The following is a 14,817-nucleotide window of genomic DNA, read 5'->3' as shown; positions in this document are numbered from 1 at the left end:
TTCTGAGAGATATGTGTGTGTGAAAGCCGTCCTTCACCTAGCTAGTTGGGAACACAAAGTTTCTTTTCAGTTGCAAACTCCATTCCATACATATATATGGGGAGGTACTAGTTCCAACTCGGTTTGACAGTGAAAACTGCATTAACTTCAAACCGGCACTAGGAAACAGACTGAGAAAGCAGAGAAAAAGTGTCTCCTGCAAACCGTTCCCTTGGTGCTAGATGAACGAACGTCTCTCCATTTGTTCAGTTCTGAGAGATAAGTGTGTGTGAAAGCCGTCATTCACCTAGCTTGTTGGGAACACAAAGTTACTTTTCAGTTGCTAACTCCATTCCATACATATATATGGGGAGGTACTAGCTCCAACTCGGTTTGACAGTGAAAACTGCAGGAACTTCAAACCGGCACTAGGAAACAGACTGAGAAAGCAGAAAAAAAGTGTCTCCTGAAACCCGTTCCCATGGTGCTAGATGAACGAACGTCTCTCCACTTGCTCAGTTCTGAGAGATAAGTGTGTGAGAAAGCCGTCCTTCACCTAGCTAGTTGGGAACACAAAGTTTCTTTTCAGTTGCAAACTCCATTCCATACATATATATGGCGAGGTACTAGCTCCAACTCGGTTTGACAGTGAAAACTGCAGGAACTTCAAACTGGCACTAGGAAACAGACTGAGAAAGCAGAGAAAATGTGTCTCCTGCAACCCGTTCCCATGGTGCTAGATGAACGAACGTCTCTCCACTTGCTCAGTTCTGAGAGATATATGTGTGTGAAAGCCGTCCTTCACCTAGCTAGTTGGGAACACAAAGTTTCTTTTCAGTTGCAAACTCCATTCCATACATATATATGGGGAGGTACTAGCTCCAACTCGGTTTGACAGTGAAAACAACAGGAACTTTAAACAGGCACTAGGAAACAGACTGAGAAACAGAGAAAAAGTGTCTCATGCAACCCGTTCCCTTGGTGCTAGATGAACGAACGTCTCTCCATTTGTTCAGTTCTGAGAGATAAGTGTGTGTGAAAGCCGTCCTTCACCTAGCTTGTTGGGAACACAAAGTTTCTTTTCAGTTGCAAACTCCATTCCATACATATATATGGGGAGGTACTAGCTCCAACTCTGTTTTACAGTGAAAACTGCAGGAACTTCAAACCGGCACTAGGAAACAGACTGAGAAAGCAGAAAAAAAGTGTCTCCTGAAACCCGTTCCCATGGTGCTAGATGAACGAACGTCTCTCCACTTGCTCAGTTCTGAGAGATAAGTGTGTGTGAAAGCCGTCCTTCACCTAGCTAGTTGGGAACACAAAGTTTCTTTTCAGTTGCAAACTCCATTCCATACATATATATGGCGAGGTACTAGCTCCAACTCGGTTTGACAGTGAAAACTGCAGGAACTTCAAACCGGCACTAGGAAACAGACTGAGAAAGCAGAGAAAATGTGTCTCCTGCAACCCGTTCCCATGGTGCTAGATGAACGAACGTCTCTCCACTTGCTCAGTTCTGAGAGATATGTGTGTGTGAAAGCCGTCCTTCACCTAGCTAGTTGGGAACACAAAGTTTCTTTTCAGTTGCAAACTCCATTCCATACATATATATGGGGAGGTACTAGCTCCAACTCGGTTTGACAGTGAAAACTGCAGGAACTTCAAACCGGCACTAGGAAACAGACTGAGAAAGCAGAGAAAAAGTGTCTCCTGCAAAACGTTCCCTTGGTGCTAGATGAACGAACGTCTCTCCATTTGTTCAGTTCTGAGAGATAAGTGTGTGTGAAAGCCGTCCTTCACCTAGCTAGTTGGGAACACAAAGTTTCTTTTCAGTTGCAAACTCCATTCCATACATATATATGGGGAGGTACTAGCTCCAACTCGGTTTGACAGTGAAAACTGCAGGAACTTCAAACCGGCACTAGGAAACAGACTGAGAAAGCAGAGAAAAAGTGTCTCATGCAACCCGTTCCCTTGGTGCTAGATAAACGAACGTCTCTCCATTTGTTCAGTTCTGAGAAATAAGTGTGTGTGAAAGCCGTCCTTCACCTAGCTTGTTGGGAACACAAAGTTTCTTTTCAGTTGCAAACTCCATTCCATACATATATATGGGGAGGTACTAGCTCCAACTCGGTTTTACAGTGAAAACTGCAGGAACTTCAAACCGGCACTAGGAAACAGACTGAGAAAGCAGAAAAAAAGTGTCTCCTGAAACCCGTTCCCATGGTGCTAGATGAACGAACGTCTCTCCACTTGCTCAGTTCTGAGAGATATATGTGTGTGAAAGCCGTCCTTCACCTAGCTAGTTGGGAACACAAAGTTTCTTTTCAGTTGCAAACTCCATTCCATACATATATATGGGGAGGTACTAGCTCCAACTCGGTTTTACAGTGAAAACTGCAGGAACTTCAAACCGGCACTAGGAAACAGACTGAGAAAGCAGAGAAAAAGTGTCTCCTGCAACCCGTTCCCATGGTGCTAGATGAACGAACGTCTCTCCACTTGCTCAGTTCTGAGAGATAAGTGTGTGTGAAAGCCGTCCTTCACCTAGCTAGATGGGAACACAAAGTTTCTTTTCAGTTGCAAACTCCATTCCATACATATATATGGCGAGGTACTAGCTCCAACTCGGTTTGACAGTGAAAACTGCAGGAACTTCAAACCGGCACTAGGAAACAGACTGAGAAAGCAGAGAAAATGTGTCTCCTGCAACCCGTTCCCATGGTGCTAGATGAACGAACGTCTCTCCACTTGCTCAGTTCTGAGAGATATGTGTGTGTGAAAGCCGTCCTTCACCTAGCTTGTTGGGAACACAGAGTTTCTTTTCAGTTGCAAACTCCATTCCATACATATATATGGGGAGGTACTAGCTCCAACTCGGTTTGACAGTGAAAACTGCAGGAACTTCAAACCGGCACTAGGAAACAGACTGAGAAAGCAGGAAAACAGTGTCTCCTGCAACCCGTTCCCTTGGTGCTAGATGAACGAATGTCTCTTCACTTGCTTAGTTCTGAGAGATAAGTGTGTGTGAAAGCCGTCCTTCACCTAGCTTGTTGGGAACACAAAGTTTCTTTTCAGTTGCAAACTCCATTCCATACATATATATGGGGAGGTACTAGCTCCAACTAGGTTTGACAGTGAAAACTGCAGGAACTTCAAACCGGCAATAGGAAACAGACTGAGAAAGCAGAGAAAAAGTGTCTCCTGCAACCCGTTCCCTTGGTGCTAGATGAACGAACGTCTCTCCATTTGTTCAGTTCTGAGAGATAAGTGTGTGTGAAAGCCGTCCTTCACCTAGCTTGTTGGGAACACAAAGTTTCTTTTCAGTTGCAAATTCCATTCCATACATATATAAGGGGATGTACAAGCTCCAACTCGGTTTGACAGTGAAAACTGCAGGAACTTCAAACCGGCACTATAAAACAGACTGAGAAAGCAGAGAAAATGTGTCTCCTGCAACCCGTTCCCATGGTGCTAGATGAACGAACGTCTCTCCACTTGCTCAGTTCTGAGAGATATGTGTGTGTGAAAGCCGTCCTTCACCTAGCTAGTTGGGAACACAAAGTTTCTTTTCAGTTGCAAACTCCATTCCATACATATATATGGGGAGGTACTAGCTCCAACTCGGTTTGACAGTGAAAACTGCAGGAACTTCAAACCGGCACTAGGAAACAGACTGAGAAAGCAGAGAAAAAGTGTCTCCTGCAAACCGTTCCCTTGGTGCTATATGAACGAACGTCTCTCCACTTGCTCAGTTCTGAGAGATAAGTGTGTGTGAAAGCCGTCCTTCACCTAGCTAGATGGGAACACAAAGTTTCTTTTCAGTTGCAAACTCCATTCCATACATATATATGGCGAGGTACTAGCTCCAACTCGGTTTGACAGTGAAAACTGCAGGAACTTCAAACCGGCACTAGGAAACAGACTGAGAAAGCAGAGAAAATGTGTCTCCTGCAACCCGTTCCCATGGTGCTAGATGAACGAACGTCTCTCCACTTGCTCAGTTCTGAGAGATATATGTGTGTGAAAGCCGTCCTTCACCTAGCTAGTTGGGAACACAAAGTTTCTTTTCAGTTGCAAACTCCATTCCATACATATATATGGGGAGGTACTAGCTCCAACTCGGTTTTACAGTGAAAACTGCAGGAACTTCAAACCGGCACTAGGAAACAGACTGAGAAAGCAGAGAAAAAGTGTCTCCTGCAACCCGTTCCCATGGTGCTAGATGAACGAACGTCTCTCCACTTGCTCAGTTCTGAGAGATAAGTGTGTGTGAAAGCCGTCCTTCACCTAGCTAGATGGGAACACAAAGTTTCTTTTCAGTTGCAAACTCCATTCCATACATATATATGGCGAGGTACTAGCTCCAACTCGGTTTGACAGTGAAAACTGCAGGAACTTCAAACCGGCACTAGGAAACAGACTGAGAAAGCAGAGAAAATGTGTCTCCTGCAACCCGTTCCCATGGTGCTAGATGAACGAACGTCTCTCCACTTGCTCAGTTCTGAGAGATATGTGTGTGTGAAAGCCGTCCTTCACCTAGCTTGTTGGGAACACAGAGTTTCTTTTCAGTTGCAAACTCCATTCCATACATATATATGGGGAGGTACTAGCTCCAACTCGGTTTGACAGTGAAAACTGCAGGAACTTCAAACCGGCACTAGGAAACAGACTGAGAAAGCAGGAAAACAGTGTCTCCTGCAACCCGTTCCCTTGGTGCTAGATGAACGAATGTCTCCTCACTTGCTTAGTTCTGAGAGATAAGTGTGTGTGAAAGCCGTCCTTCACCTAGCTTGTTGGGAACACAAAGTTTCTTTTCAGTTGCAAACTCCATTCCATACATATATATGGGGAGGTACTAGCTCCAACTAGGTTTGACAGTGAAAACTGCAGGAACTTCAAACCGGCAATAGGAAACAGACTGAGAAAGCAGAGAAAAAGTGTCTCCTGCATCCCGTTCCCTTGGTGCTAGATGAACGAACGTCTCTCCATTTGTTCAGTTCTGAGAGATAAGTGTGTGTGAAAGCCGTCCTTCACCTAGCTTGTTGGGAACACAAAGTTTCTTTTCAGTTGCAAATTCCATTCCATACATATATAAGGGGATGTACAAGCTCCAACTCGGTTTGACAGTGAAAACTGCAGGAACTTCAAACCGGCACTATAAAACAGACTGAGAAAGCAGAGAAAATGTGTCTCCTGCAACCCGTTCCCATGGTGCTAGATGAACGAACGTCTCTCCACTTGCTCAGTTCTGAGAGATATGTGTGTGTGAAAGCCGTCCTTCACCTAGCTAGTTGGGAACACAAAGTTTCTTTTCAGTTGCAAACTCCATTCCATACATATATATGGGGAGGTACTAGCTCCAACTCGGTTTGACAGTGAAAACTGCAGGAACTTCAAACCGGCACTAGGAAACAGACTGAGAAAGCAGAGAAAAAGTGTCTCCTGCAAACCGTTCCCATGGTGCTAGATGAACGAACGTCTCTCCACTTGCTCAGTTCTGAGAGATATGTGTGTGTGAAAGCCGTCCTTCACCTAGCTTGTTGGGAACACAGAGTTTCTTTTCAGTTGCAAACTCCATTCCATACATATATATGGGGAGGTACTAGCTCCAACTCGGTTTGACAGTGAAAACTGCAGGAACTTCAAACCGGCACTAGGAAACAGACTGAGAAAGCAGGAAAACAGTGTCTCCTGCAACCCGTTCCCTTGGTGCTAGATGAACGAATGTCTCCTCACTTGCTTAGTTCTGAGAGATAAGTGTGTGTGAAAGCCGTCCTTCACCTAGCTTGTTGGGAACACAAAGTTTCTTTTCAGTTGCAAACTCCATTCCATACATATATATGGGGAGGTACTAGCTCCAACTAGGTTTGACAGTGAAAACTGCAGGAACTTCAAACCGGCAATAGGAAACAGACTGAGAAATCAGAGAAAAAGTGTCTCCTGCATCCCGTTCCCTTGGTGCTAGATGAACGAACGTCTCTCCATTTGTTCAGTTCTGAGAGATAAGTGTGTGTGAAAGCCGTCCTTCACCTAGCTTGTTGGGAACACAAAGTTTCTTTTCAGTTGCAAATTCCATTCCATACATATATAAGGGGATGTACAAGCTCCAACTCGGTTTGACAGTGAAAACTGCAGGAACTTCAAACCGGCACTATAAAACAGACTGAGAAAGCAGAGAAAATGTGTCTCCTGCAACCCGTTCCCATGGTGCTAGATGAACGAACGTCTCTCCACTTGCTCAGTTCTGAGAGATATGTGTGTGTGAAAGCCGTCCTTCACCTAGCTAGTTGGGAACACAAAGTTTCTTTTCAGTTGCAAACTCCATTCCATACATATATATGGGGAGGTACTAGCTCCAACTCGGTTTGACAGTGAAAACTGCAGGAACTTCAAACCGGCACTAGGAAACAGACTGAGAAAGCAGAGAAAAAGTGTCTCCTGCAAACCGTTCCCTTGGTGCTAGATGAACGAACGTCTCTCCATTTGTTCAGTTCTGAGAGATAAGTGTGTGTGTAAGCCGTCCTTCACCTAGCTTGTTGGGAACACAAAGTTTCTTTTCAGTTGCAAACTCCATTCCATACATATATATGGGGAGGTACTAGCTCCAACTCGGTTTGACAGTGAAAACTGCAGGAACTTCAAACCGGCACTAGGAAACAGACTGAGAAAGCAGAAAAAAAGTGTCTCCTGAAACCCGTTCCCATGGTGCTAGATGAACGAACGTCTCTCCACTTGCTCAGTTTTGAGAGATAAGTGTGTGTGAAAGCCGTCCTTCACCTAGCTAGTTGGGAACACAAAGTTTCTTTTCAGTTGCAAACTCCATTCCATACATATATATGGCGAGGTACTAGCTCCAACTCGGTTTGACAGTGAAAACTGCAGGAACTTCAAACCGGCACTAGGAAACATACTGAGAAAGCAGAGAAAATGTGTCCCCTGCAACCCGTTCCCATGGTGCTAGATGAACGAACGTCTCTCCACTTGCTCAGTTCTGAGAGAAAATTGTGTGTGAAAGCCGTCCTTCACCTAGCTAGATGGGAACACAAAGCTTCTTTTCAGTTGCAAACTCCATTCCATACATATATATGGGGAGGTACTAGCTCCAACTAGGTTTGACAGTGAAAACTGCAGGAACTTCAAACCGGCACTAGGAAACAGACTGAGAAAGCAGAGAAAATGTGTCTCCTGCAACCCGTTCCCATGGTGCTAGATGAACGAACGTCTCTCCACTTGCTCAGTTCTGAGAGATATATGTGTGTGAAAGCCGTCCTTCACCTAGCTAGTTGGGAACACAAAGTTTCTTTTCAGTTGCAAACTCCATTCCATACATATATATGGGGAGGTACTAGCTCCAACTCGGTTTTACAGTGAAAACTGCAGGAACTTCAAACCGGCACTAGGAAACAGACTGAGAAAGCAGAGAAAAAGTGTCTCCTGCAACCCGTTCCCATGGTGCTAGATGAACGAACGTCTCTCCACTTGCTCAGTTCTGAGAGATAAGTGTGTGTGAAAGCCGTCCTTCACCTAGCTAGATGGGAACACAAAGTTTCTTTTCAGTTGCAAACTCCATTCCATACATATATATGGCGAGGTACTAGCTCCAACTCGGTTTGACAGTGAAAACTGCAGGAACTTCAAACCGGCACTAGGAAACAGACTGAGAAAGCAGGAAAACAGTGTCTCCTGCAACCCGTTCCCTTGGTGCTAGATGAACGAATGTCTCTTCACTTGCTTAGTTCTGAGAGATAAGTGTGTGTGAAAGCCATCCTTCACCTAGCTTGTTGGGAACACAAAGTTTCTTTTCAGTTGCAAACTCCATTCCATACATATATATGGGGACTTACTAGCTCCAACTAGGTTTGACAGTGAAAACTGCAGGAACTTCAAACCGGCAATAGGAAACAGACTGAGAAAGCAGAGAAAATGTGTCACCTGCAACCCGTTCCCATGGTGCTAGATGAACGAACGTCTCTCCACTTGCTCAGTTCTGAGAGATATGTGTGTGTGAAAGCCGTCCTTCACCTAGCTAGTTGGGAACACAAAGTTTCTTTTCAGTTGCAAACTCCATTCCATACATATATATGGGGAGGTACTAGCTCCAACTCGGTTTGACAGTGAAAACTGCAGGAACTTCAAACCGGCACTAGGAAACAGACTGAGAAAGCAGAGAAAAAGTGTCTCCTGCAAACCGTTCCCTTGGTGCTAGATGAACGAACGTCTCTCCATTTGTTCAGTTCTGAGAGATAAGTGTGTGTGTAAGCCGTCCTTCACCTAGCTAGATGGGAACACAAAGTTTCTTTTCAGTTGCAAACTCCATTCCATACATATATATGGCGAGGTACTAGCTCCAACTCGGTTTGACAGTGAAAACTGCAGGAACTTCAAACCGGCACTAGGAAACAGACTGAGAAAGCAGAGAAAATGTGTCTCCTGCAACCCGTTCCCATGGTGCTAGATGAACGAACGTCTCTCCACTTGCTCAGTTCTGAGAGATATGTGTGTGTGAAAGCCGTCCTTCACCTAGCTAGTTGGGAACACAAAGTTTCTTTTCAGTTGCAAACTCCATTCCATACATATATATGGGGAGGTACTAGCTCCAACTCGGTTTGACAGTGAAAACTGCAGGAACTTCAAACCGGCACTAGGAAACAGACTGAGAAAGCAGAGAAAAGTGTCTCCTGCAAACCGTTCCCTTGGTGCTAGATGAACGAACGTCTCTCCATTTGTTCAGTTCTGAGAGATAAGTGTGTGTGAAAGCCGTCCTTCACCTAGCTTGTTGGGAACACAAAGTTTCTTTTCAGTTGCAAACTCCATTCCATACATATATATGGGGAGGTACTAGCTCCAACTCGGTTTGACAGTGAAAACTGCAGGAACTTCAAACCGGCACTAGGAAACAGACTGAGAAAGCAGAAAAAAAGTGTCTCCTGAAACCCGTTCACATGGTGCTAGATGAACGAACGTCTCTCCACTTGCTCAGTTCTGAGAGATAAGTGTGTGTGAAAGCCGTCCTTCACCTAGCTAGTTGGGAACACAAAGTTTCTTTTCAGTTGCAAACTCCATTCCATACATATATATGGCGAGGTACTAGCTCCAACTCGGTTTGACAGTGAAAACTGCAGGAACTTCAAACCGGCACTAGGAAACAGACTGAGAAAGCAGAGAAAATGTGTCTCCTGCAACCCGTTCCCATGGTGCTAGATGAACGAACGTCTCTCCACTTGCTCAGTTCTGAGAGATATGTGTGTGTGAAAGCCGTCCTTCACCTAGCTAGTTGGGAACAAAAAGTTTCTTTTCAGTTGCAAACTCCATTCCATACATATATATGGGGAGGTACTAGCTCCAACTCGGTTTGACAGTGAAAACTGCAGGAACTTCAAACCGGCACTAGGAAACAGACTGAGAAAGCAGAGAAAAAGTGTCTCCTGCAAACCGTTCCCTTGGTGCTAGATGAACGAACGTCTCTCCATTTGTTCAGTTCTGAGAGATAAGTGTGTGTGTAAGCCGTCCTTCACCTAGCTTGTTGGGAACACAAAGTTTCTTTTCAGTTGCAAACTCCATTCCATACATATATATGGCGAGGTACTAGCTCCAACTCGGTTTGACAGTGAAAACTGCAGGAACTTCAAACCGGCACTAGGAAACAGACTGAGAAAGCAGAGAAAATGTGTCTCCTGCAACCCGTTCCCATGGTGCTAGATGAACGAACGTCTCTCCACTTGCTCAGTTCTGAGAGATATGTGTGTGTGAAAGCCGTCCTTCACCTAGCTCGTTGGGAACACAAAGTTTCTTTTCAGTTGCAAACTCCATTCCATACATATATATGGGGAGGTACAAGCTCCAACTCGGTTTGACAGTGAAAACTGCAGGAACTTCAAACCGGCACTAGGAAACAGACTGAGAAAGCAGAAAAAAAGTGTCTCCTGAAACCCGTTCACATGGTGCTAGATGAACGAACGTCTCTCCACTTGCTCAGTTCTGAGAGATAAGTGTGTGTGAAAGCCGTCCTTCACCTAGCTAGTTGGGAACACAAAGTTTCTTTTCAGTTGCAAACTCCATTCCATACATATATATGGCGAGGTACTAGCTCCAACTCGGTTTGACAGTGAAAACTGCAGGAACTTCAAACCGGCACTAGGAAACAGACTGAGAAAGCAGAGAAAATGTGTCTCCTGCAACCCGTTCCCATGGTGCTAGATGAACGAACGTCTCTCCACTTGCTCAGTTCTGAGAGATATGTGTGTGTGAAAGCCGTCCTTCACCTAGCTAGTTGGGAACACAAAGTTTCTTTTCAGTTGCAAACTCCATTCCATACATATATATGGGGAGGTACTAGCTCCAACTCGGTTTGACAGTGAAAACTGCAGGAACTTCAAACCGGCACTAGGAAACAGACTGAGAAAGCAGAGAAAAAGTGTCTCCTGCAAACCGTTCCCTTGGTGCTAGATGAACGAACGTCTCTCCATTTGTTCAGTTCTGAGAGATAAGTGTGTGTGTAAGCCGTCCTTCACCTAGCTTGTTGGGAACACAAAGTTTCTTTTCAGTTGCAAACTCCATTCCATACATATATATGGGGAGGTACTAGCTCCAACTCGGTTTGACAGTGAAAACTGCAGGAACTTCAAACCGGCACTAGGAAACAGACTGAGAAAGCAGAAAAAAAGTGTCTCCTGAAACCCATTCCCATGGTGCTAGATGAACGAACGTCTCTCCACTTGCTCAGTTCTGAGAGATAAGTGTGTGTGAAAGCCGTCCTTCACCTAGCTAGTTGGGAACACAAAGTTTCTTTTCAGTTGCAAACTCCATTCCATACATATATATGGCGAGGTACTAGCTCCAACTCGGTTTGACAGTGAAAACTGCAGGAACTTCAAACCGGCACTAGGAAACAGACTGAGAAAGCAGAGAAAATGTGTCTCCTGCAACCCGTTCCCATGGTGCTAGATGAACGAACGTCTCTCCACTTGCTCAGTTCTGAGAGAAAAGTGTGTGTGAAAGCCGTCCTTCACCTAGCTAGATGGGAACACAAAGTTTCTTTTCAGTTGCAAACTCCATTCCATACATATATATGGCGAGGTACTAGCTCCAACTCGGTTTGACAGTGAAAACTGCAGGAACTTCAAACCGGCACTAGGAAACAGACTGAGAAAGCAGAGAAAATGTGTCTCCTGCAACCCGTTCCCATGGTGCTAGATGAACGAACGTCTCTCCACTTGCTCAGTTCTGAGAGATATGTGTGTGTGAAAGCCGTCCTTCACCTAGCTGGTTGGGAACACAAAGTTTCTTTTCAGTTGCAAACTCCATTCCATACATATATATGGGGAGGTACTAGCTCCAACTCGGTTTGACAGTGAAAACTGCAGGAACTTCAAACCGGCACTAGGAAACAGACTGAGAAAGCAGAGAAAAAGTGTCTCCTGCAACCCGTTCCCTTGGTGCTAGATGAACGAACGTCTCTCCATTTGTTCAGTTCTGAGAGATAAGTGTGTGTGAAAGCCGTCCTTCACCTAGCTTGTTGGGAACACAAAGTTTCTTTTCAGTTGCAAACTCCATTCCATACATATATATGGGGAGGTACTAGCTCCAACTCGGTTTGACAGTGAAAACTGCAGGAACTTCAACCCGGCACTAGGAAACAGACTGAGAAAGCAGAAAAATAGTGTCTCCTGAAACCCGTTCCCTTGGTGCTAGATGAACGAACGTCTCTCCACTTGCTCAGTTCTGAGAGATAAGTGTGTGTGAAAGCCGTCCTTCACCTAGCTAGTTGGGAACACAAAGTTTCTTTTCAGTTGCAAACTCCATTCCATACATATATATGGCGAGGTACTAGCTCCAACTCGGTTTGACAGTGAAAACTGCAGGAACTTCAAACCGGCACTAGGAAACAGACTGAGAAAGCAGAGAAAATGTGTCTCCTGCAACCCGTTCCCATGGTGCTAGATGAACGAACGTCTCTCCACTTGCTCAGTTCTGAGAGATATATGTGTTTGAAAGCCGTCCTTCACCTAGCTAGTTGGGAACACAAAGTTTCTTTTCAGTTGCAAACTCCATTCCATACATATATATGGGGAGGTACTAGCTCCAACTCGGTTTGACAGTGAAAACTGCAGGAACTTCAAGCCGGCACTAGGAAACAGACTGAGAAAGCAGAGAAAAAGTGTCTCCTGAAACCCGTTACCATGGTGCTAGATGAACGAACGTCTCTCCACTTGCTCAGTTCTGAGAGATAAGTGTGTGTGAAAGCCGTCCTTCACCTAGCTAGTTGGGAACACAAAGTTTCTTTTCAGTTGCAAACTCCATTTCATACATATATATGGCGAGGTACTAGCTCAAACTCGGTTTGACAGTGAAAACTGCAGGAACTTCAAACCGGCACTAGGAAACAGACTGAGAAAGCAGAGAAAATGTGTCTCCTGCAACCCGTTCCCATGGTGCTAGATGAACGAACGTCTCTCCACTTGCTCAGTTCTGAGAGATATGTGTGTGTGAAAGCCGTCCTTCACCTAGCTAGTGGGAACACAAAGTTTCTTTTCAGTTGCAAACTCCATTCCATACATATATATGGGGAGGTACTAGCTCCAACTCGGTTTGACAGTGAAAACTGCAGGAACTTCAAACCGGCACTAGGAAACAGACTGAGAAAGCAGAGAAAAAGTGTCTCCTGCAAACCGTTCCCTTGGAGCTAGATGAACGAACGTCTCTCCATTTGTTCAGTTCTGAGAGATAAGTGTGTGTGAAAGCCGTCCTTCACCTAGCTTGTTGGGAACACAAAGTTTCTTTTCAGTTGCAAACTCCATTCCATACATATATATGGGGAGGTACTAGCTCCAACTCGGTTTGACAGTGAAAACTGCAGGAACTTCAAACCGGCACTAGGAAACAGACTGAGAAAGAAGAGAAAATGTGTCTCCTGCAACCCGTTCCCATGGTGCTAGATGAACGAATGTCTCTCCACTTGCTCAGTTCTGAGAGATATGTGTGTGTGAAAGCCGTCCTTCACCTAGCTAGTTAGGAACACAAAGTTTCTTTTCAGTTGCAAACTCCATTCCATACATATATATGGGGAGGTACTAGCTCCAACTCGGTTTGACAGTGAAAACTGCAGGAACTTCAAACCGGCACTAGGAAACAGACTGAGAAAGCAGAGAAAAAGTGTCTCCTGCAAACCGTTCCCTTGGTGCTAGATGAACGAACGTCTCTCCATTTGTTCAGTTCTGAGAGATAAGTGTGTGTGAAAGCCGTTCTTCACCTAGCTTGTTGGGAACACAAAGTTTCTTTTCAGTTGCAAACTCCATTCCATACATATATATGGGGAGGTACTAGCTCCAACTCGGTTTGACAGTGAAAACTGCAGGAACTTCAAGCCGGCACTAGGAAAAAGACTGAGAAAGCAGAAAAAAAGTGTCTCCTGAAACCCGTTCCCATGGTGCTAGATGAACGAACGTCTCTCCACTTGCTCAGTTCTGAGAGATAAGTGTGTGTGAAAGCCGTCCTTCACCTAGCTAGTTGGGAACACAAAGTTTCTTTTCAGTTGCAAACTCCATTTCATACATATATATGGCGAGGTACTAGCTCCAACTCGGTTTGACAGTGAAAACTGCAGGAACTTCAAACCGGCACTAGGAAACAGACTGAGAAAGCAGAGAAAAAGTGTCTCCTGCAACCCGTTCCCATGGTGCTAGATGAACGAACGTCTCTCCACTTGCTCAGTTCTGAGAGATATGTGTGTGTGAAAGCCGTCCTTCACCTAGCTAGTTGGGAACACAAAGTTTCTTTTCAGTTGCAAACTCCATTCCATACATATATATGGGGAGGTACTAGCTCCAACTCGGTTTGACAGTGAAAACTGCAGGAACTTCAAACCGGCACTAGGAAAAAGACTGAGAAAGCAGAGAAAAAGTGTCTCCTGCAAACCGTTCCCTTGGTGCTAGATGAACGAACGTCTCTCCATTTGTTCAGTTCTGAGAGATAAGTGTGTGTGAAAGCCGTCCTTCACCTAGCTTGTTGGGAACACAAAGTTTCTTTTCAGTTGCAAACTCCATTCCATACATATATATGGGGAGGTACTAGCTCCAACTCGGTTTTACAGTGAAAACTGCAGGAACTTCAAACCGGCACTAGGAAACAGACTGAGAAAACAGAAAAAAAGTGTCTCCTGAAACCCGTTCCCATGGTGCTAGATGAACGAACGTCTCTCCACTTGCTCAGTTCTGAGAGATAAGTGTGTATGAAAGCCGTCCTTCACCTAGCTAGTTGGGAACACAAAGTTTCTTTTCAGTTGCAAACTCCATTCCATACATATATATGGCGAGGTACTAGCTCCAACTCGGTTTTACAGTGAAAACTGCAGGAACTTCAAACCGGCACTAGGAAACAGACTGAGAAAACAGAAAAAAAGTGTCTCCTGAAACCCGTTCCCATGGTGCTAGATGAACGAACGTCTCTCCACTTGCTCAGTTCTGAGAGATAAGTGTGTGTGAAAGCCGTCCTTCACCTAGCTAGTTGGGAACACAAAGTTTCTTTTCAGTTGCAAACTCCATTTCATACATATATATGGCGAGGTACTAGCTCAAACTCGGTTTGACAGTGAAAACTGCAGGAACTTCAAACCGGCACTAGGAAACAGACTGAGAAAGCAGAGAAAATGTGTCTCCTGCAACCCGTTCCCATGGTGCTAGATGAACGAACGTCTCTCCACTTGCTCAGTTCTGAGAGATATGTGTGTGTGAAAGCCGTCCTTCACCTAGCTAGTTGGGAACACAAAGTTTCTTTTCAGTTGCAAACTCCATTCCATACATATATATGGGGAGGTACTAGCTCCAACTCGGTTTGACA

Source organism: Camelus dromedarius, chromosome 9, assembly GCF_036321535.1.
Source record: "Camelus dromedarius isolate mCamDro1 chromosome 9, mCamDro1.pat, whole genome shotgun sequence".
NCBI classification, from domain to species: Eukaryota; Metazoa; Chordata; class Mammalia; order Artiodactyla; family Camelidae; genus Camelus; species Camelus dromedarius.
Note: the sequence above shows the minus strand (reverse complement) of the source record.